General features: G+C 33.2%; 1 long non-coding RNA gene across 1 annotated transcript; it reads right to left on the reverse strand.

Moving 5' to 3' along the window:
• Nucleotides 1–10,672: 10,672 nt before the first annotated feature.
• Nucleotides 10,673–22,648, reverse strand: LOC139514782 (uncharacterized). The gene is made up of 3 exons (XR_011662698.1): nt 22,602–22,648; nt 21,809–21,922; nt 10,673–10,694 (listed from the first exon to the last, which is right to left on the reverse strand). It is a non-coding gene; the product is annotated as an uncharacterized lncRNA (long non-coding RNA).
• Between the last annotated feature and the right edge of the window lie 1,262 nt (nt 22,649–23,910).

Genomic DNA, 23,910 nt, shown 5'->3' on the forward strand with positions numbered 1-23,910 from the left:
TTGATGAAAGTCCTGAGGAATGTGCATATCATATAAGAATTATACAAAATTTAAAAATAGCATATTTTAAACCCAATTCAGAATATCTTAAATATGATTTAGAACATCCTAAATTCAACTAAGTATAATGCTGAATTGGATTAATAGGATATATTAAATTGTAACTCATTATATTCACATGGAAAAAAGTATTGCAACACCTTGATTTTTTAAAACTTGAAAAATCACTCAGCCTCTTATTTTGGATGGAGTATGAAAACATATTTGTAAAATAATATTGAAATGTAGTTAATGATAACATTCGGAAGTTGGCATTAAAACGAATAAAAAATGTATGAAAAAAAATGCTTTATCTAACCAAAATTTTTATGACTAAATGTAGTGTTTTTGTACCAAAAAAAAAATGCATTTTACAGCTTTTACTGTAGTCAAACTTTACAATGGCAGACGGCATATAAGAATTAATCTTTAGGTGATTGTTCACATCATAGTTGATCGTTATACGCCAAAGAATAAGTACTTTGTGCGCAGCCTCCATTCAAACGGATAACCGCATCTTAACGTCTTCTGATTACTGCCACAAGTCGACTAATGTGTTGCTAAGATAGCAGCAACCATTCCTGACGAAGGGTGTTGTTTATTTCATGACGTGTTTGAACTGGGGTGTCCTTTCGTGCACTTTACGCCCAATAGTGTCCCATATTTGCTCGATATGGTTCAAATTCTGGCTACAATCGGGCCAAGGAAGATAAACCGAATTCCATTGAAACAATGGATCTTCCTACACGATGCTAATTTCCAACTTTGGCGAGCTCTGCACTATATTGGATACGGGCAACTGTGTGTCCGTTCGTAGACAAAGGTCCCCGAAATGCTCTTATCGCACGATAACCAGTAGCGATGAGCCGATCTCGAACAGTTCTTGTTTAAAGGCTCCTGTATGGTCATCATTCTCTATTTAGGATTGTATTGTTTGCATTGGGTTTTCTTCTGTCAGACCAACCTTCATTATGCTTGTTTTTCCCTAACAGCTGAGCAGATGTTATAGGGGGTCTTCTTGATCTTGGAAGGTCTTTAACATCGTTCGTTGCCTGATTTTCTCAAAACGACTTATAGTGGAATGGTGATGACCAACAATACGTGAAATTGTCACAGCGAAATACCTGCTTCTCTCATGCTGATTATCTGCCATCATGCTGCAGTTATGAGTTGTGGATGACCAATTACAAGGTGTCAATCACATACCTTTATAAACTTGGTTATTTAAAGTGTTGAAATCAATGAGGATAAAAACAATTGTTTTATTGTTTACGAGTACAGTAGCTGCATGTGCAGATAGGAACTTATCGAGTCGATATTTATTGATTAAACTCAGTTGATATTTAAAAATGTTTAACTAGTTCTATTTCAATAAATTATATCACAAAAAAATAAAGAGTGTATTTTAATTTGAATTTCAATTTCGTGTTGCAATACTTATTTCCATGTGTATAGTATGTAATGAATTGACATGAGTATATATATATATTCTGATTTATATCTTAATTTTTCTATCCTTTAATATGTATTAACAATCTTCTAATGTTTCTTAAACGATACTGCAATGACAACAATGGTCAATGCAATGTCCAGAATGACCATCCGAACACGTGAGGCAGTCAGCTACGTAGTGGCACGCTGAAATATAAACAAAAGGTTGCAATGTGTCTGTACAACATCATATATGTAGGAGATATCTGTATTGTATTTTAGGCTCCGTCGGCATTAAATCACCAATTGGAGCTCAAAATACAATATTGTTGTCTCCATTATAATGAAACTAACAAAAAACAAGGTTAGAACATAGTTTAAAATCTGTCATACTCCGTCTGTGCTTGCGCGTACTTGTTCAGAGTATCAAATGTGAATTGATGCCATGAAATTTTTTGACGTTATCCAATCAAAATGAACGTTACAAACGATGTTGCATTAGAATGGTGTATATAAGTCAGTTGATGTTATATGTTGCCACATATAATGTCGATACCACTGCTGGTGGACGTTTCGTCCCCGAGGGTATCACCAGCCCAGTAGTCAACACTTCGGTGTTGACATGAATATCAATAATGTGGTCATTTAAATAAATTTCCTGTTACAAAAATTTGAATTTTTCGAAAAACTAAGGATTTTCTTATCCCAGGCATAGATTACCTTAGCCGTATTTGGTACAACTTTTTGGAATTTTGGATCCTCAATGCTCTTCAACTTTGTAATTGTTTGGCTTTATAGATATTTTGATATGAGCGTCACTTATGAGTCTTATGAAGACGAAACGCGCGTCTGGCGTACTAAATTATAATCCTGGTACCTTACTATTAACATTGTAACTGGTAGCACTAGACATTTGTATACAAACAAACAAACAAACAAAAAAGACATCTGAGTACCTCACAATTGTTATAATACTCTCTCATATATATCAAAAATGTTTTTGTTCGTAAAATTGATGAAAATACAATATGCATGCAAATTGAAAGCAATTTTATTTAGTAATTATTTTGTTACATTTTTGTCCCTCTCACATAATAAATGGTTTTTTGTGTATATCCTGAACGCATATTTTATAAAACTTACCTTGGTGAGTGCATCTTCCACAAGCGCAATGCCCCCACTGACATAACTGTGTACCAACTTGGCAGAACCCGTCACATTCGGTACGATGATGGCATGACTTCATGGACGCAACAACTGCCAATGAAAATAAAGCTTATAACTACATGTCATATATGTTTCATTTGAACCTGTAACTTTGATTGGCTGAATGCAATTGCGAGGTTCTCCAAAACCATATTTCTATTCCCGTTGATAATGCAACTAGCTATGACTGCACGTGTTACCCTTGACAATGTCAAAACAAAGAATAAAAAACACACATTAAAAGATTGAAATTATTTTAATTTCTGTTTATTGACTTCTGTGCCCCAAATTTGTCACTCTTCTTAAACTATCATGTCTCTTTGGATTGGTCATACATGATCATACATTGTTGTCAAAATAACGGAATTATATAAAACCAGGTTTAATTCACCATTTTTTACATTTTTTTTAATTTTGCCAGTTGATAAAGGACTTGCCGTTATGAGTTTTCCTTAACGTTCAGATTTTTTTTATTGAAGCAGCATGTCATGTGATTATAAGAATGGAATGCTTCCTTTTATAATTTCAAATGGTTGTAAAAGTGTTCAGTGATCGTCAGGTATGGGGTAATCGTAATCAGTAATCATAATCAGCTGTAATCGATTACATTTTGCAGTGTAATCATATGTAATCAGTAATCATGCCATTTCTGATTACAAGTAATCATAATGTAATCGATTACATTGCAAAAAACAGGTGTAATCATGATTACTTTTAGATTACTTTAAGATTACATTCATATGATTACTTGCTGATTACAAATCTTGTATATATATGACAATAGTTTTTGATAGACAATATGAAAATAAGAAAATGTAAAGCTTGAATGAAAAATCATGAAACTGGTATTCACAATAATGGGACCTTGTTTAATGTGATAAATTGTATTATCTAATAACTATATAACAAATTTGTATAACCAAGTGTTTTATTTTGTTAACAGTTTACTAAAGGAAATTGCCTCTCCAATATTTTGTTGTGAGATTGAGCTCTTATGATACAAGAAAATGCCTTGAAAGCATTTTTTTCCTTGATTGAAAACTTCTGATATTAACTCCAATTTCATATAAGTTTAACCAATATTTTTACTTAACTACATTGAAATTCAAATGCAGAAAACATTTAGTTCCAATTTTACTTTGATGGTCGACATAAATATATGAGCTCACTTAATTCAAAATGGAATTTAAAACCAGATTTCATTTATTGACAAATTGAATAAATTTTGTTTTCCATAATTTCGTGTATAATATGTGCTTTCTAATTTTTATTCTTTATTTACTTTGAGCCTTACGGCTCATCAGTACAAACAAGTACATGTACAGTGTATACATATGGCATAATATTGCAAACAATATGCATATTAAACAACAGGTGACCTCAGAAGTTTCATTAGTACAAAATATATTTTATTAAAATAAACTGTTTCTTAATTTAAGGAGAAATGTATATACTTTCCTAAGTTACTAAACTGTTATGTGCTTTCACCTGACAATAATTATTAATTAGATCAAGTATTAAAATTTTTCAAACAAATAATGACAATCAACCATTTCTAACTTTATTGATATTGTTAATAAGATAATAAAATGTTAATACCCGAGCTCATCTATTGTTTGTAAAAAAAAATGAAAGTAATGATTAACACCTGTAAAAACATTAATAGATGTGTCAATTATGTCCCAACAGACAATAAAACTATACTTGATTAATTTTTCCTTATTTGTTCCGGTTTTTTGTTAATTAGGCAGTTGGTTAAAATTTGTAGAAAAAAAATAAAATTATATCTTTTACATAGAGAAAGGACATGCACTTGTCTGTTATAGCTATTTTATCAAATTACACATGTTACTCTGTACTTGTCTATAAATTCTTTTAATTAAGATGAATAATTTAAGGCTTTTAAAAATATCACCAAAATTAGCTTTTTTGTGAGGATAAAAAATTATAAAAAACACTTTGATATTGCAATATACAATGTAATCATAAGTAATCTAATGTAATCGATTACATATGAAAAAGGGCGTAATTGTAATGTAATTGATTACATTTTTATTAGCAAAGTAATTGTAATTTAATCGATTACATTTTAAAGTAATCGACCCCATCCCTGGTGATCGTACGCACATTTTTAGAATTAAGCCATAGTAAATGAAATTTATTTTAGAAAAATCTCGGCTGGATATTTAGATTCTTGATTTGTTTTTCAATAGATATTATCAAGATAATATCGACAGTCGTTGAATTAAAAACAAAAAATTCACAGTTCCTACTGTCGTAAAATTTGCCGTGTAAAACTGAAATATTTAAATCTAGGAACTAGTCAAAAGCATCGAAAGATTAGTTGTAGAACACTTACTCGACACCGAGATGAAACAATATTATACTGGTTTTTTTTTTGTGCAGTTTATGTGAATAAAGACAGTATGAGTAAACCGCTGTTCAATAGCCATAAATCAAGTTGGATCATAAACAAAAACTGATGGAAACACATCATTTATAAAAGGAGTCGGGACAACAGAAACACCGACACGCTACAAAAACAAACGCCAACACAGACATGACCAATACATAGTAGGGACCTTCGAATGTTCAGAAGAGGCTTTAAACTGTGATGTATTTAGACTTGTGTGATTTTTAATTTTAGTTCATTTATATGTTTTGAAGTTAATTATGGCATCTGTTTTCACTGAACTACATTTCTGAAGAACACCTTTTTGTTTAGGGGTCAGCTGAAACCACCTCCGGGTGCAGGATTTTGTCGTTATGTTGAAGACCCATTGGTGGCCTTCGCGGCTGTTTTCTGCTTTTTTTCGTGTTGTTGTCTTTGAAACATTCCCTATTTCCAATCTCAATTCTATTACATAAATTGATTGATCTTTTATCAACAATAATCATATCTATACCAATTATTAGATATTATATCGTCATTTAGACCCAGGAGATATGCTGCCTGTAGCCATTTAGTACAAGACAGTTCGCTAATTTTATAGAAATTTTCAAAATGTTTATAGATATTTATGCAATTGCCCTTGTTGTTTCTCAATCGTTTCGAGTTTTTAGAATTTTATAGATTTTATATTGTAATTGTGTTTTCCTAAATGCTGGCAAATTATACTAACTGTTTTAAAAAATAAAATAAATAACAGCTTACCAAAAAGTAATGAAAAAATAAATAAAACAGACTTTATCATGCTTGTATGTTTACTGATTCCAGTACAGAATTTGACGCCAAATTGATAATCTAGTTTTATCTACCATGTCCATACAGGGAGTGAATTTAGTTGACACATTAACCTCATTGATAGTTTACTGATGTATTGGCAGATCAAGATTTAATCTTTTGACTTTTCTTTTGAACCAATATATTTTACTATTGCAAAGGAACTGTTTCTGTTACTGAAAGACTGGCTGACAAATAGAATAGATTGAATATATCACCTTGGTAATCTCTATATGATGTCCATGGACGCATTGAGCATCTTAGCAAGTAAAATGGGTGTTACTCTTTCGGAAAGTTTCTATAGTTTCTATAATGAACAAGCAATTTTAGAAAGGTTTGTTATAAATAAAGGCATTAGTAGTATACCGCTGTTCAAAACTCGTAAATCTATGGACAAAAAACAAAATCGGGGTAACAAACTAAAACTGAAGGAAACGCATTAAATATAAGAGGAGAACAACGACACGACATTAAAATGCAACACACAAAACAAAAATCATGCGATACTGACTACTTAGCGGATTATATTCTCGGGGAATGATAGCCAAAACGAAACTCAGACAAGTATACATTACATAAAGGACCATGGATTAATAACAAAATGGTACTATGAATAAATACATAGTCACGCCAAAAGTATATACCAAATAAACCAAAACAGTAGATACTGCTGTTCAAAAGTTTTAAATCGAATGAGAAAAAAAATCAATGTAACAAACTAAAACCAAAGGAAACACATTATCTATAAGAAAAAAACAACGAAACAACAGAACACTGAAGTGCAACAAAAAAAAAAAACTACAATGCAAAAATGGACTAAATAGTTAAGGTAAAAATATACAAAGACAATAAAAAACCCACTATAACTATAAGTTATTTTGGTGATAAACAATGTTAGTACCTAGAATTATATACACCAAGACCATCATGTACTATTTGTGAAGTTGATACGGAGTAGTTATCAACCAGATCTTGATATCTTCCTATGAACTTTAAGAAAAAGGACTAGACGTTCTTTGACATAATCCTGGTTCATCAACTTTCTGTTTAGACACTGGTGAATGTTTATAAAGTCTTGAGTAGCAGATGCAAGCTGCTCTTGAATACCGAATGAGTTGGAAAATGTGTGTTTTATTTTCAGTTAAAGTTAGTATATTGCTGCTAAGGTGGATGGAACTTATAATTTCATAATTAAAATCATCTCGTTTGTCATATATTCTGGTACTGATATGACCATTGATGAAAAAAAAATCGAAGTATAAGTGTGAACATGTCGAGATTGCGAATGCTACCATATTGTGCTTTAAAAGTGGAAAACAATTTTCACGAAGCTGGAGCATTTGAGATGTCAGTATATACCTTTAAATGATCTTTGTATACAATGTCTGTGCCTTCAAACTGGTATCAGATTTGTCTTTTTCCACTTAAAACTGCTTGTGGGTACAACAGTAAAGTAGTAGATTTGACTATGAACAATGATGATGTATATTGGAATTTTGTAGTAGTTATGTCTTTCGAATCTTATTCTAGACTATTCAGAACAATTCTCAGCTATGAACTCTAAACCAAGCGGCATATTGTCCATTACATTTTTTGTTTCTATACCTTGCATTCAATGCATTTATCTTCCAACTGATTTGCCGGATTTGAGGAATGTTGTGTGTACCTAAAACAACATTAATGAAGAGATGGTCGTTTCCTTACTATAAATACATTTCACCTTATACTATACATCACAGATACCAGACCTAATTGTTTGTATACAAGACGCGCGTTTTGACAGAAGAGACTCATTATTGACGGTCTAATAAAAACATTTGAAAATACCAAATTTTAAATAGCATTGAGGACCCATAAGGTTTTGACAAGGTTGTTGTATGATATAAACTCCCAATTAACAGTTATATAAAAAAGAAGATGTGGTATTATAATCCTGATACTTTTGATAACTACATACATAAATAATATGGCGGTGTTAAACATGTTAGCGGGATCCCAACCCTCAGTCCCCCTTACCTGGGACAGTGGTATAACAGTACAATATAAGAACGAACTGTAAAAATCAGTTGAAAAAGGCTTAACTCATCAGATGGACAAAAAATACAAGTGGACGTGACCAGGTACTTATACATCCCGACACAAAAAGACACAATGAACAGATCTGAGAGTACTCGCAGTTATCTGACAGCTAGTTCAAAGCCACTTACAACTAATAAAAAAATCATGCATCTAAGATTAAACTATGGTTATCTTTTCCTGTAGTAAAAGTCTTCCAAAAGCGATCTGTACAACATCAACAGGGATTAATTACCAATGCCACAAAAGAGAGACGAATGATACCACAAAGTATAAAAGAAAAATACGGAACTCGTAGTAATCCAAAACGGAAATTCCGTAATCAAAAGGAGAAATCAAAAGCTCAAACGCACCAAAAGAATGGATGACAACTTTCATTTTCCTTAAATGGACGTTCACATTTATAAGTCGAAAATGAAGTGGCAATGCAATGGCAGAAAATAAAGGCAAAGACGAATACCGCTGTTCGATTAAGAGAAAACGAATCACGGTTACAAACTGACACCGAGGGAAACACATCAACTATAAGAGGAAAACAAAGAAATAATAGCAACACTAAAGTGCAACAAAAAATATCCGAATAGTATATTTTACCATATCAATTTTATTGCATTTCTAAAAAAAAGAGTATTGCTTTTGATCTTTCTATTAGTAATGCTATGTACTGAATTTCACATGTGACTGAGACTTTACAGTTTTCGTTGCGTTATAAACGGCAACATGGTAGCAGACTGTTTCGTTTGATCTACTATAGATATAAGAAGATGTGGTATGACTGCCAATGAGACAACTCTCTATCCGAGTTCATCAGTCACTAGTCCATCAATCGTGCCATGAGACATTTGATAAAAGCACCTTTTGGAATGCAGTTTGTGCGGTCCTTTTTAATTTTATGTTCCTTGTTTAAGTTGTAGTATTTTTTTCTATTTTGCAAAATGTCCTTAATTTTTTATTCTTTTTTGTATACCCTTGCATTGTTAGGACACTTTTTGATAGATCAAAATACCCCAAATTAACAACCCCCTTTTCGATTAATGAGAGTTTGACAGAAAGCCATTTTGTACGTACTTTGAATTTGTCTTCACATATTAACCAATTTTGTGCTTCATTTGAAATATTGAGTTCTTGTAATAATAGTTACAGTATCCATTCTTTCCATTTATATTTATATACTGTTCTGTAAGACTATCAGAAGGTGTGTTTTGATAAGAACTTTATATCGGCATTTCATTCGCATGCTTCCAGGTAAGTGGTAGTTAACCGTGATCACCATTCTGATCATGTTGTCGGTGTATGTTTTGACATCTATAAGTCATAACCTTCGGTTTCTCGCGCTGATGACCTTTTTGTAATTGCTACCGGTATGAATAATCAACTTGGACAAATCATGCTTATCAATAGGATTTTCTATCTTAAATTAACTGGATGTTTTCGAAAGACCAATCTTGAGTTCCAACTCTTGAGGGTGTTGTAAATGTTTCGACAAGCGTACAATCTTTGTCAACATTTGATAGTCATATATAAAATTAACCGGTATTTTGTTTACTCCCTCGCAGTTGCGAACTTATCTGCATTCCAAACCATCTACGTAAGTTTGAGGAGTAAGTTTGACAAATAAATGTTACCGGTACGTTTGAATATTTTGCAGCTGTTTTCGATTATTAGTTGTATTGTTTTCGTTGTGATTGTTATGCGTAACTTTGAGTATGTCGTTTTCCCCAGTTCAAACATCTTTTTACATCTAGGGTGCATCTGTACACGTGTCGATGTTAACAGGATGGATTCTTCTACATTCTAAATGACTTTTTCACAGAGAAGTAACTCAAAGATTTTGAGCTTTTAAATTGATTAGTTATCTTTATAGAATACAAAATTTTTGTGAAATTGTCACTTAGGGCGTAATGGATTTAATATTAACATTTTATTGTTTCACGACATTTCCTTAAGTTTTTTGAAGACTTTCTAGAAATATAATTTGTTATCAAGATGTTTATTAACATGTTTAGATAGAGGAAGCTTTAGTTCTCTGAGAGAAATACCAACTTTTGACATTAGAAATTGAAATACTTGTAACAAAAATACCAAACTCGAAGTAAATTCGAAGCGCTAAGTCATTTTTCTAAAGGCAAAATTAAAAGCTTAAACACACCAAACAAATGAATGGAAAACATTTGTCATATTCCCGCTTATGTAGAAAATGGTGGATTAAATCAGGTTTGAAGTTAGCTTAACCTCTCACTTTTATGACAGTCGCATATTTACCATGATGACAACAATGTGTGAACAAAACAAACAAACATTATAGGTAAACATGACAAAAATTTGGGTACAGCAGTAAACATTCTATATCATAATCTTAATCACTATAAAAACAAACAACAACAAACAAACCTCGTTTAATGTATAACATTTTGCATTGGTTTAAATTGGTGTACCAACGATAAATTTGCATATCCTATCAATATCAGTCCTTTCCATTACAGTTAGCGTGTATGTATATTGGCGACGATATGTTCACATCTAAGATTTTACCGCAAAATAATAGAAAAAAATACGTTTACAATATTACTTTTATTTGTTGTTTTTTTAGGCATGACAAGAACAATCACTTGCAGAGTAGAAGATTTTTTTTATTTAACTGAGCAATGACAACAATGGTCAACGCAATGTCCTGTGTGATTATCATCACAAAAGAGTCATTCACTTGAGTGATGGCAAGCTGAAATATAAAGCAAAAGCTCCATTAGTATAAGCAAAATCAGTTTAACAATGTTTAAATCGACCACGAAGACACATCAAGGTAACAACCAACACTGGAGAATCAAAACTTCTTGAGAATCGGATGTATCAGTTTATACATTATATATCGTTTATAATTTTTATATCCAACTACTACTGCTGTTGAAAGTTTTGTCACGAGTGTATCATCATCATCCAAGCAATCAGCACTTTCGTGTTATTGATGTTCTTTTTTTCTGAAACTCCCTGTTAATAGTAGTTGAAATTTACAACCTACTTGACAAAAACTGAGACGCTATCATAGTTGATGAACGTTTCGTCACATCCGAGGGTATTTAAATGCGCTTCTGGTGCATAAAATTGGTAACATTTATGTTGTTATATTGCTAAACAAAACGGAATATTGAAAGAAACAGTTTTGCACAAATCAAATCATAAATAAATTTCTATTTATGTTCATTCTCTAATAATCTTGTTGGAGACCGTATGTTGGTTTGTTTTCCAATATTTCATTAAATTCCACAGAACCAAACTTGGCCACAATCATCAATTGGGTCTCTAGTTGAAGATATGTCCAATGACCCATCCTGCCAACCAATAGACCACTTTCGAGTTCATCCGTCACCGGAAAAAACTCGTCAATTATGCGCTTTTAAGACGTCATTTACCAGATATAGGGGATCGCCTGTATCCCTGCACTATTTACGTTCATCAAGCGTCTTAGTGATCGTCATTGTGCAGAATAAACTAGAAATAATGGTTGTTCTGTAGGTACCGTAATTACCCATTTAAATACATCTTAAAATAGCAACAACAAAAATACATAATCATTGCTAAAATTAATATTTCTTACTTAGTAACTTTTGAAAATAAATTTACGGCTTATCACCTCAAGACAATACATAAAGATATTAGTAGTCTACCGATGTTCAAAACTCATAAATCGACAGAAAAAAGCAAATCCGGGTAACAAACCAAAACCGTGGGAAACGCATTAAATATAAGAGGAGAATGACGACACAACATTAAAATGTAACACACACGGAAACTAGAAAAATGTTTATTTAGGCCCTTTTTTGGCCTCTAATTCCTACACTCTTGGGACACTAACCCTCATCTTATTATTTATTGTGTACCATTTTTCTTACTGGTTCGACGCCCACGTGAGAAAGGTCGGTGTATATAACGCGGATAAAATAGAACTACCGGTTGTAAGGACAGTTCACTGTAAAGAAACAAGAAAAATCACAAAAATACTGAACTCCGAGTAAAATTCAAAACGGAAAGTCCGTAATCAAACGTCATAGAAAAGAAAAGATTTCAATTTAAAAAGTATACAGTGAGTTTTAGAATCATTGCTGTGAATCTGGAATTATTTCTGAAGTATTAAACCATAAGAAGCACTAGATGTGTGTACAATCGATCAGTCTAAAGTTTTCAATGTTATGTTTTGTATACTGTTATTGTGTTTTGGTTGTTTTCGGGTTTTATTTTTGCAATGGCATTGTTAGTTAGTCATCAAACTTTGACTGAATAATCCGTTGGTTCTCTTATGTTCTGTCTTCTAAGCATTAAACTATAAATCTTCAATGAACATGTGATCCGAATTCCGAAGTCTGATTGATTTCACAAAATATAGCTGTGTGCTCGTGTAGAACACATCAAAAGTTCGTTCACATAGTTCTTTCCCTTTGAAACTTAGTTTGAAACTATTTATTGACTGGTATAGTCATCTGTGGTTTTTTTTAAAGAGGGTGGTAAAGGGTTATTTTCGTGCAACGTGTTTTCCCATTTTTATTCCACGTGCAGCCGTGAAAAGGGTTCGTTATTCGCCGTGTTTCGTAAAATCAGTAAAAAGATAATTACGTGCAGGGAATTTTCAATTGTTCGTTCATCGTGAAATGGCAATTTTATTTCGCGTTCTTCCGTGTAGATACCCTCCCTTTACGCCCCTCTTTTAATATATACTTCTGTCAATGTTGAACCTGCTCTTTTCTAGTTGCACACTATTGGCATGTACAGAGCGATTTACAAAATCCTATATGAATAAATTCATTGTTAAATAGATATGTGGCGCAAATCCTGGAATGACTGAAGTGTCCATGTAATGATCCGTCTCTTCTAATTCTATATGATTTATATATTCTCTATGATGATTGTATTCTTTAATTATCGAGCCAAATGCATGTTGATCTGTATTGTAAATAAAGGCAACAGTAGTATACCGCTGTTCAAAACTCATAAATCCAGGGACAAAAAACAAAATCGGGGTAACAAACTAAAACCGAGGGAAACGCATTAAATATAAGAGGAGAACAACGACATAACACCGAAACGTAACACACACAGAAATTGTAATGTTTATTGGTCGTTGTTATAATTTATAAACAAGAGAAATCATGTTGTACGAGTGAGCAAGCGTTATCTTGATTTAGAAGTTTTGAGGGAAAGTCGGTGGTTGAGTCCACAGAGGCGGATTTAGGGGGGCAGGGGGCCCGGGCCCCCCTTTTTGGAAACAAATTTGGTTGCTTATATAGGGAATTACTGAAGCGTGACTGGAGCGCCGCCCCTTAAGCTGTCAGTGGGCCCCCACTTTTGAAAATTTCTAGATCCGCCAGTGGTCCAAGGGTATGGAGGTGTTAGTGAGGGATTATTTTGTTCAGTATGCCGAACATTTAGAGAACACCCATATCCAGAAAATAGTGTATTCGCCCTTGTGTATTTAAATGGATGAGGATAAGAATTCGGGTTCGGTCAATATTCTTATTTAGAAGACCAGTGTACAAGAATAGCACGTTACAGAGCTGTAAGTGATATAGTTGAGGACAACTTTAACTGGGGACAACTTGCACTGGCTACAAGTTGGTCTAACATAGGATCGAAGTTGGCAAAGCAAACTGTCCCATACGGGGGACAGACTGCAATTATTTGCACTGTCTGGTAGTATCAGGCTGTACCAGACCACACCGACTGGTAGTAACAGACTGTACCAGCCACAATAGCTTGTAGGGCAGACCGTCCCATCTAGAGGAAGGCTTTAATATTGTATTATATTTGTACATTTTCCCCAAAATGAAAATAACGTCACGACTTTGGTTGAATTTCCATTGTTTTGGACGTTTTTAACCAATCACGACGTTTTGGTGTACATTTTTGAAAATATTACCTAGAATGCATCACTTGAGATTCTGAAACGGCAGATTGTCATTTAATAATGGTTGCAATGACACGAATGTTATGATGCATTCTACTTTTCTGGATTTTCCGTTTCTGGTGGGTTGTAACACTCTATTTGATTTGAATAGAGCGCCACTAATAAGTGTAATGCAGAAGAAACTCCTATCTGGTATACTTTATTTAAAGCGTATGTATCGTTGATGAGGTTTTTGTTACAAATAATGACTCCTGTATCATTTACTACGTTCTATTTACTTGAAAGTTCCAAAAACATATTTAAGACATAACTTTCATAAATATTTCTTTCATCAGAAAAAAATCAATGTGACATTCAAAAACTTGCTGCCAGTAGGTAAATAAACTCATCATAGATACCAGGACTAAATTTTATATATACGCCAGACGCGCGTTTCGTCTACAAAAGACTCATAAGTGACGTTCAAATCTAAAAAAAAAAAAAAAAAAAAAAAATGAAAAAAAGCCAAATAAAGTATGAAATTGAAGAGCATTGAGATCCGAAGTTCCTAAAAGTGTTGCCAAATACAGCTAATGAATCTATGCCTTATGTAGAAAAGCCTAAGTATTTCAAAAAATTCAAAATTTTGTAAACAGTTAATATATAAATATATAACAATATCAATGATAATTCATGTCAGCACAAAAAGTGATGACTACTGGGCTTGTGATACCCTCGGGGAAATAAATCTCCATCAGCAGTGGCATCGACCCAGTGGTTGTAAATAAACTCATCATAGATACCAGGACTAAATTGTATATATACGCCAGACGCGCGTTTTGTCTACAAAAGACTCATCAGTGACGCTCGAATCCAAAAAATTTAAAAAAAGAAAAAAGAAAAAAAAAGAGAAAAAAAGCCAAATAAAGTACGAAGTTGAAGAGCATTGAGATCCAAAATTCCTAGAAGTGTTGCCAAATACAGCTAAAATAATCTATGTCTTAGATAGAACAGCCTTAGTATTTCAAAAAATTCAAAATTTTGTAAACAGTTACCTAAAAGTGTTGCCAATACAGCTAAGGTAATCTATGCCTGAGATAGAAAAGCCTTAGTATTTCAAAAAATTCAAAATTTTGTAATCCATCCCCTTACTTTGTGATTTTTTTGTATCCTATATCAATCTTTTGATTTTGCTCGTATAATGTGAACTTTGAAAAATTAAATGTCAAATTTCGGTGTTAACCCCAATAATACAGTTCACTATAAATAGAAATGTACGTGATAGTGGGGAATTTGCACATTTGCTTGTTACGGTTTTTTTGGTTTGTGTACAATGTAGTTCGCCATGAGGCTTTAATCCCATGAATTTGAACATTAGAAAACTTCTACATTGCGAATAGTTATCAAAGGTACCAGGATTATAATTTAATACGCCAGACGCGCATAATTTTCGTCTACATAAGACTCATCAGTGACGCAGTTAACATTGGTAATTGTATGACAGATTCTATTCCGATTTCACGGAAAATAGGATGGCGCGATAGGGTCATGATGGCCTATGGACGTGTGTCCTTGTTTTTTTTATCCTTTCATATGACATAAAACTCGTAGGGATATTTTTAATTAGATACTGCAATGACAACAATGATTAATGCAATGTCCTTGGTGACCATCTGAACACGTGAGGCAGTCAGCTACGTGGTGGCAAGCTGAAATACAAATTGAAAGCTACAAGGAATCGTCACAGAAGCATGTATATGTGTTAGCTATAAATGTTTATTCCTTGAATACCTTCATCCTTTTACCAATGAGTTTACTTCTGAAAATATTCCAGTAGGAGAGTAATAGTATCTTATTTCATATCAACCGTCTATCATTTGGTTCTTTCCTCATACATACAAATGTGATTTTTGGTATTATTCTTGCAAATCTGAAAATAACATGTTACATGCAGTTTGAACAACAGTTGAGTCACACATTTTTTCGCTTGTTTTCATTTGGGTGGAAAAAAGGGGCTTCTAAACCGTTAAAGTGTTGTGAATCCCAAATCCGTTTGTTCCCAATTTTTGAGAATGTATCAAAATATGGACTTGTAAAAACATTCAGATGTGAAAAATAATATTTTTTATGAATAAAACTATAAACACAAAGATAATTTACATAGTGTTATCCTACTTACGTTGGTGAGTGCATGCACCACATGCGCATTGACCCCACTGACATAACTGTGTTGCAAAGTTACAGAAATCGTCACATTCGTCACGATGATGTCATGACTTCATCGAAACAACAACTGCAAATAAAAATACATTCAATAAAATAGAATTGAGAATGGAAACAGAGAATGTGTCACAAAATAGCAGAAAATAGCCCAAGCTAGGCCATCAAAGGGTGAGTCTTCAAAAAAAGGAAGAAAATCCCACGTCCGGAAGCGGGATTTATCTTGCTTCTATTTACGAAACCAAAATTTAAACATCATACTAGACTAACAAAGGCAATAGTCCTAAAAAAGCAGGGTTTTACGTGCATTGTGAAATCTCTGTAATTCGCACAATCTCAGTTTAAATTTGTTAGAATTGGTAACAAAAGAAACTAAACAATATGCAAATGATCAACATAAATTATAAAAGGACTACTAACAGTTACTGACATGACACCTCCATACCTCAATTAAACTGATAGACAGATTATGTCTTCATTATATGAAAATAACTCTCAACCCCTCTCGTTAGGGGTTTAGTATCATACAGGTATAAGATGTACGAGATGAAAATAACCCGTATCATGCCAATAAAATTGAGAATGGAAATGGGGAATGTGCCAAAGAGACAACAACCCGACCATAGAGCAGACAACAGCAGAAGGTCACCAACGGGTCTTCAACGAGAAATTCTCGCACCCGGAGACGTCCTTCAGCTGGCCCCTAAACGAATATATACTGGTTCAGTGATAATGAACATCATACTAAACTCCAAAATGTACATAAGAAACTAAAAGTTAAAATAATACAAGACTAACAAAGGCCAGAGACTCCTGACTTGGGACAGGCGCAAAAATGCGGCGGGGTTAAACATGTTTGTGAGATCTCAACCCTCCCCTATACCTCTAGCCAATGCAGAAGGGAAACGCATAACAAATTTTACAATACGCACATTAAAATTCATCCGAGTCTGATGTCAGAAAATGTAACCAAAGAAAATAAACAAAATGACAATAATACATAAATAACATCAGACTACTAGCAGTTAATTGACATGCCAGCTCCGAACCTCAATACTAATTCCGAAACATGCCATTTTTAATGACCCGACAACAGCACCGTAACCAAATCTCGTCTAAATAAGTATGCTTAAAGGATTATTTGGCCTTTGATGTAAATGTTTGTGCTTTGTATAGAATATTACCATAAACGATTGAATGTGAAATTTCTGAACATATAAGATGTCTGCACGTTATATTATATCAAAGAATGATGTCCTTGTACCGATGAAAAATTTTGTAAATGTTTTGAATAGTTTGTATGCTTCATTTGAATCCTTATTTTTGATTGTCAGACGACAATTGCGATGCATTCCAATATCACATTTTATTTCTGTATAAAATACAACAGACATGACTGCACGCGCTACCTGTGATAATGTTATAATTGCGATGCATTCCAATATCGCATTTTGTTTCAGTATAAAGTACATACAACAGACCTGACTGCACGCGCTACCTGTGACAATGTTATAATTGCGATGCATTCCAATATCACATTTTGTTTCTGCGTAAATTTTAGTGAGGAATTTCCCGTGTAAAACCGAAATATCTATATCTAGGAAAGAATCTTTTAAATTTGATTCATGGTCGGCTATTATAAACCCCGACATGAAAAATAGGAAACATTTAAATAAAAAAGCTAACGGCCTAATTCATGACTAAAAGAGGGACGAAAGATACCAAAGGGACATTCAAACTCATAAATCTAAAACAAACTGACAACGCCATGGCTAAAAATGAAAAAGACAAACAAACAACAGCACACACGACACAACATAGAAAACTAAAGAATAAACAACACGAACCCCACCAAAAAACTAGGGGTGATCTCAGCTGACTAAATAATTCATGAGAAACAAATATGACAAACATGAACCAAAGACCACCATAGAACTACAGGCTCCTGACTTTGAAGAGGCACATTTACACACAGAAAAACATTTGACACAAATACACTATATATAATAACAACTAATTAAAAATATCATGTTTCTAGGACTACAGTCCGTCGATCATGCTATTAAATAGCCAAGAAAAACTGATAACAGCACCTTTTTAGATACCATTACTGTTTTCATGTTAATGTTAGGGTTCTTGGTTTACATTCTCGTCAAAACTATGTTTAAAACATTTTTCGAAAATTTTACAAACTGAGAATTTAAAAAAAACACATACTGAGATTAAAAAACCTAAAAACATACACTGAGAATAAGAAATTACACACTGAGATTTCATAAAGACGCACTGAGATTACGAAAAATGAAAAACACACACTGGGAATTGAAAAATTACTCACTGAGAATTAAAAATTACACACTGAGATTTCAAAAAGACATACTGAGATGAAATAAACTGAAAAACACACATTGAGAATTTGAAATTACACACTGAGAATTTAAAATTACACACTGAGATTTGTGCGCATATTTTATGCGCATATATATAATTAGCATACGTTAGATTTCACATTAACATACTTTCCATTAATATACAAAAGTTAGAAAAAAGTAAAATCACAAAATACTGAACTCTGAGGAAAATTCAAACCGGAAAGTCTCTAATCAAATGACAAAATCAAAAGACTAAACACATCAAACGATGGACACGACAACAACCATCATATTCCTCACTTGGTACTGCCATTTTCAGATGTATAAAATGGTGGATTGAACCTGGTTTTATAGCGCTAAACCTGCCACTTGTATAACAGTCGCATCAAAAGAAGTGATACCGATATGTAAAACTTATAGTCGGTGTGTTTTGATGAGACTTAGTATTGCCATTCATTCACATCCTTTATAGGTGTGTGTGAAAGTTGACCTGCAACTCAAAATTTGATCTTGTTTTCGGGTATTTGTCTGGACATCTATATGTGGTACCCTTCAATGCCTGTGCTGAAATCATGTTGGTCTTTGCTAAACGGTATATTTAACCTGGCTAAATCATGGCTATCAATCGGATTTTTTTTTATCTCGAATTCAAACATTGACTTTTCTACACTTTACACAAGTATTCCCCATTCCAAACTAAAAGGCAAATTGAAGGAGTTGGTATTACTTTGATTCATAAAAAAGAATGGCCAACGTAGATAAAAGTATCTCGTCTTAGGGAGGCTTAAATCCTACTTTGTAAAGGATCACTCTGATTCAAACAAAAAATTCTCTGAAACTGACATTCTCAAGATGCCTTCATTTCTTGATTGACAAACTATTTGTTACGTTTAGATGACGTGTTTTTTTCAACAGACTGTCGGCATTCCAATGGGAACCAAGTGTGCCCCTCTTCTTACCGACTTGTTTCTTCATTATTATGAGGCTGACTTCAAACAGGAACTTCTTAGGAAAGAAAGATAAGAAGTTAGCCATATCCTTTAACTTTACATTCCGCTATACAGATGATGTTCTCTCACTAAATAATTAAAAATTGGGTGACTATGTTGAACGCATCTATCCAATCGAACTAGAGATAAAGGATACAATAGATACAATTAAGTCCGCCTCATATCTTGTCTTACATTTAGAATTAACAACGAGGGTCGGTTGAAAACAAAACTTTACGACAAAAGAGATGATTTCAGCTTCCCAATTGTGAACTTTCAGTTTCTTGGTAGCAACATTCCACCAGCGCCTGCATACGGAGTATATATCTCCCAATTGATACAATATTCCCGTGCTTGTATTTCCTATCATGATTTCCTTGAAAGAGGGTTGCTGCTCACAAGGAAGTTATCAAACCAAGAGTTCTAAAAGATGAAGCTGAAATCATCCCTTCGTAAATTTTACGGACGCAATCACGAGTTGGTTGACCGTTGTGGAATAACTGTTTCACAAATGATATCGGATATGTTCCTTACGTCGTAACTACAATCCCTTTTTTCATGAATATGACCTACCTTTTTATCGGGTTTGTAATAATATGTAGATGTAACCTTTTGACTTGTGTAATCTTTAACCTATCATGTTGAGATTACTCCCAGTTTTTAATGAGGTTCGTGTTGCTGATTCTTTAGTTTTGTCATGGGTACTATTATTTGTCTGTTTGTCTTTTTCGATTTTAGCCTTGGCTTTGTCAGTTTGATTTCGTTCTATGAGTTGACTGTCCTTCTGGTATCTTTTGCTCCTCTTTTAATGCATACATATTTGCGTGTGGTAATTACTAATCGACGATAAACCTGTAGTTCCTAAAAGTAAAATCACATACTGAACTCCTAGGAAAATTCAAAACGGAAAGACTTCAATCATTGGCAAAATTAAAAGCTCAAGCACATCGAACGAATGGATAACAACTGTTATATTCCTGATATGGTTCATGTATTTAATTATTGCTTACCAAAACAATTGGAGTGTATGAATGTTTGACGACTTAGACGTGATCGTAAAATAAGTGAACAAAATAACGTTTTCAATATTGCTTTTATTTATTTTCTTCTGTATAACAAAACAACCACTTGCAGCGTAGTAATTTTGTCTTCTTATTTAACTGAGCAATGACAACAATGGTCAATGCAATGTCCTTGGTGATTATCACCGCATGTATAGCATTCACTTGAGTGATGGCACGCGGAAATATGAATAAAAAGCTGTAATGATATAAGCACTAGTAGTTTACCAATGTTTAAATCGACCAAGAAGACAAATCTATGTACCATACAAAACTGGAGAATCAATTGAACTCCAGAAGAAGCGAGACCGGATGTGTCGAAATGTTGAGCGAATCATACTTTGCATGAAGCTTGTGTCGCTTTCTTAGTGTATGAATTTTTTAATAACAGCATTATTTGTGCATGTACATGCTCATACTTCTTTCAGGGGCTGCACGCAGATATCTGGTATTTAAAGAATAGAACACACTGATCCTTCTATAATTATGAATTCCATAAATAACTTACTTTATTATGTTAATCAGCTGTCGGTTTTATATTTTATTTGGCCTTCTAAATGTTTTAGTTCGATCTTTACTAAAAAAAATGCAAGTCTAGCGTAACAAATTATACGCTGTGTATGTTTTATACGTTTTTACCACCAACCACTGCTCCAATTCCACTGCTGTTTGTACGTTTAGTCCACCAGGTCATCGCTATCCCAGTTATCAACACTTTCGTGTTGTCATGAAATGCCATTGATATTCTTTTTTTTTTTTTTTTAGATTTTGCTGTTTGGATATTTTGGTTGCTGTTTCATTGATTTAGAATGAAATTCAAAACAGTGTGGCTGTGGCCATTGATTGACACATTAAATTCATCCATTGACTGGGACAATTTACGTGAACGTTTGTCTGTAACGACCACTGTTTACGACGATAGACATTTAAACACTGTGGGGTCACGAAAGGTTTCTTAACGCCTTTAATTATAAAATAATTCGAAAAATTAATCTGGAATAACCTTTATGTTTTGATTTATATAATTGATATAATACAAAACATCGTCTTATTTCTGATTAATTTTTCGAATTACTTTATTAGGGTGTTGAGAACCTTTGGTGACCCCATAGTTTAAGTGTTTTTAAACAGTACATAGTGAGCAGTGGTCGTTACATACAAACGTTCACCTAAATTGTCCCCGTCAATGGATGGATTTAATGTGTCAATCAATGGCCACAGCCACACTGTTTTGAATTTCATTCTATTTCAGATATCTCATTGTAATCAACAAAATCAACGTGTTTTTGTTTTATAAAACTCGAGTAATTATCACTTACGTTGGTGAACGCATCCACCACACATACACTGGCCGCTCTGGCATATTGGTGTCGCAAAGTTACAGTGACCGACACATTCGTCACGATGATGACATGACTTCGTGTACACCGCAACTGCAATGAAATAGCATTCAGATAAATATGAAAGCCGTCGATAATTAAGTCTTATAAGTTCTTCCATAACGTTTATTGCGTCAGTTTGGTATTGCCTGTACACAGCTACTTTTCCATAGGTACTATATCTATACCAAAAATATGTAGTACTGGAAATCTTTTAATATTCAGTACTATTTTGTTACTTTAAACATATTGTACTTTTATTTTACAGTACTTGATTTGTTCTTGAAATTTAAGTACTATAGATGTTTGGTTACACCGTTAAATTTTAAGCATTTTGAATGTTTGTCTGTTTCAAATCTCTTAAAGTTGTGATTTCAAACATGGAATATTGTGAACACTGTTGGTATTATTTCTGTACAAAAATTTTCAGTACAAAACAAGTACTGTAAAAAAACCAGGTACCTTCATATTGCATTAATTCTAAAGTATTTTCATAAGGGGGCTGCTGACTGACCAGGCCCCTATGAAAAGTTCTGGATCCGCCACTGGTTTGTGTATAAGAAAAAACTCCTTACGAGAGGACACCCATTGGCAATGTTGGGTCATAGTACTCTTATACAATTCTTACAATATTTAGCCATCGAAGATGATGCTTTAAATATCATTCTTATGGTCCTTCTCATTGATTTAGCATATTAATTTAAAATTGTAAAAATAGAAAACAACTGCTTACCAAAAAGTAAAGCAAAACAAAATAGCACAGTCTTCATCATGTTTGTACAATGTATGTAACGGATTCCAATTAAGAAATTATTGTAAGATCCGCCTTATATACTGTAGCTGACGAGAAAGGTCATTGGCTAGGAACTTTTATTGATAATACTGCTGTGTATGAGGATATAGCATATGTAGATGTAACCTTTTGACTTTTGTAATCTTTAACCTATTATGTTAAGATCCCCCCTAGTTTTTGGTTGGGTTCGTGTTGCTTATTCTTTAGTTTTATATGTTGTGTCATGTGTATTATTGTTTGCTGTTTGTCTTTTTCATTTTTAGCCATGGCGTTGTCAGTTTATTTTCGATTTATGAATTTGACCGTTCTTCTGATATCTTTCGTCCCTCTTTTAAGAACTTTGCGAATTAATAAAATGCCAAATGACAGTTATTTTATTTCAGAAGCAAACAAGGTATCACGGTATTTTTTCCACAGAGGATCAGGCATGAAGTTTTTTTTGGTATATATTTCAAAAATTAGTTCTTTAAAAAAAGTCTTATCAAACATAAGTAATGGTGAAGCTTCAAGTTGTATAATAAAACATAAAAAAAACAAGTTTGAGCTAATAGTTTTTTTTTGTCTTTTGACTTGGCTTTTTTCAATCTTTTTTTAATTTCTTTTATTTTAGTATTTGTTTGTTTTTGTTTTTCTTTGTTTGTTGTGATTTTTTTGGAGGTGTAGTTTGAACACTTGTATGTCAGCCTTGATACCTGCGGGTTTTTGTTATGGCGGAAACAGGTATATATAGTAACCGTTCGACTCAGACTATTTAGTCTATAGCTAAATGATGTTAAGGTTTAGTGAGTAAATAAGTTAACATTTGCGATGCATCTTCTTCTTGTTTGCCATTTAAAAAAAAATACAATACTCACTGTACAATTCCTAGAGATTTTAGAATGTGTACACATTAAAACTTTTCATTTATCTTTTTTTAAATTTACTAAAAGAACAATTTATTAACATACGCCGTACTATAAAAGCAGGGCGAGAGATACCAGAGGCACATATGTAAGATGTTTAGCTAGCTATAAAACCAGGTTTAATCCACCATTGTCTACATAAGCAAATATCTGTACCAGGTCAAGAATATGACATTTGTTTTCCATTCGTTCGATGTGTTTGAGAATTTGATTATGTTTTTTTAAAGGACTTTTCGTTTTGAATTTACCCTAGAGTTCGGTATTTTTGTAGTTTTACTTTTTAAGGGCATGTGATACAATTTCTGATGACGCTTGTCCTGTCGGTGCACATAGCCCTCTTCTGTTGT

The sequence above is a fragment of the Mytilus edulis genome, chromosome 3 (genome assembly GCF_963676685.1).
Source record: "Mytilus edulis chromosome 3, xbMytEdul2.2, whole genome shotgun sequence".
NCBI classification, from domain to species: domain Eukaryota; kingdom Metazoa; phylum Mollusca; class Bivalvia; order Mytilida; family Mytilidae; genus Mytilus; species Mytilus edulis.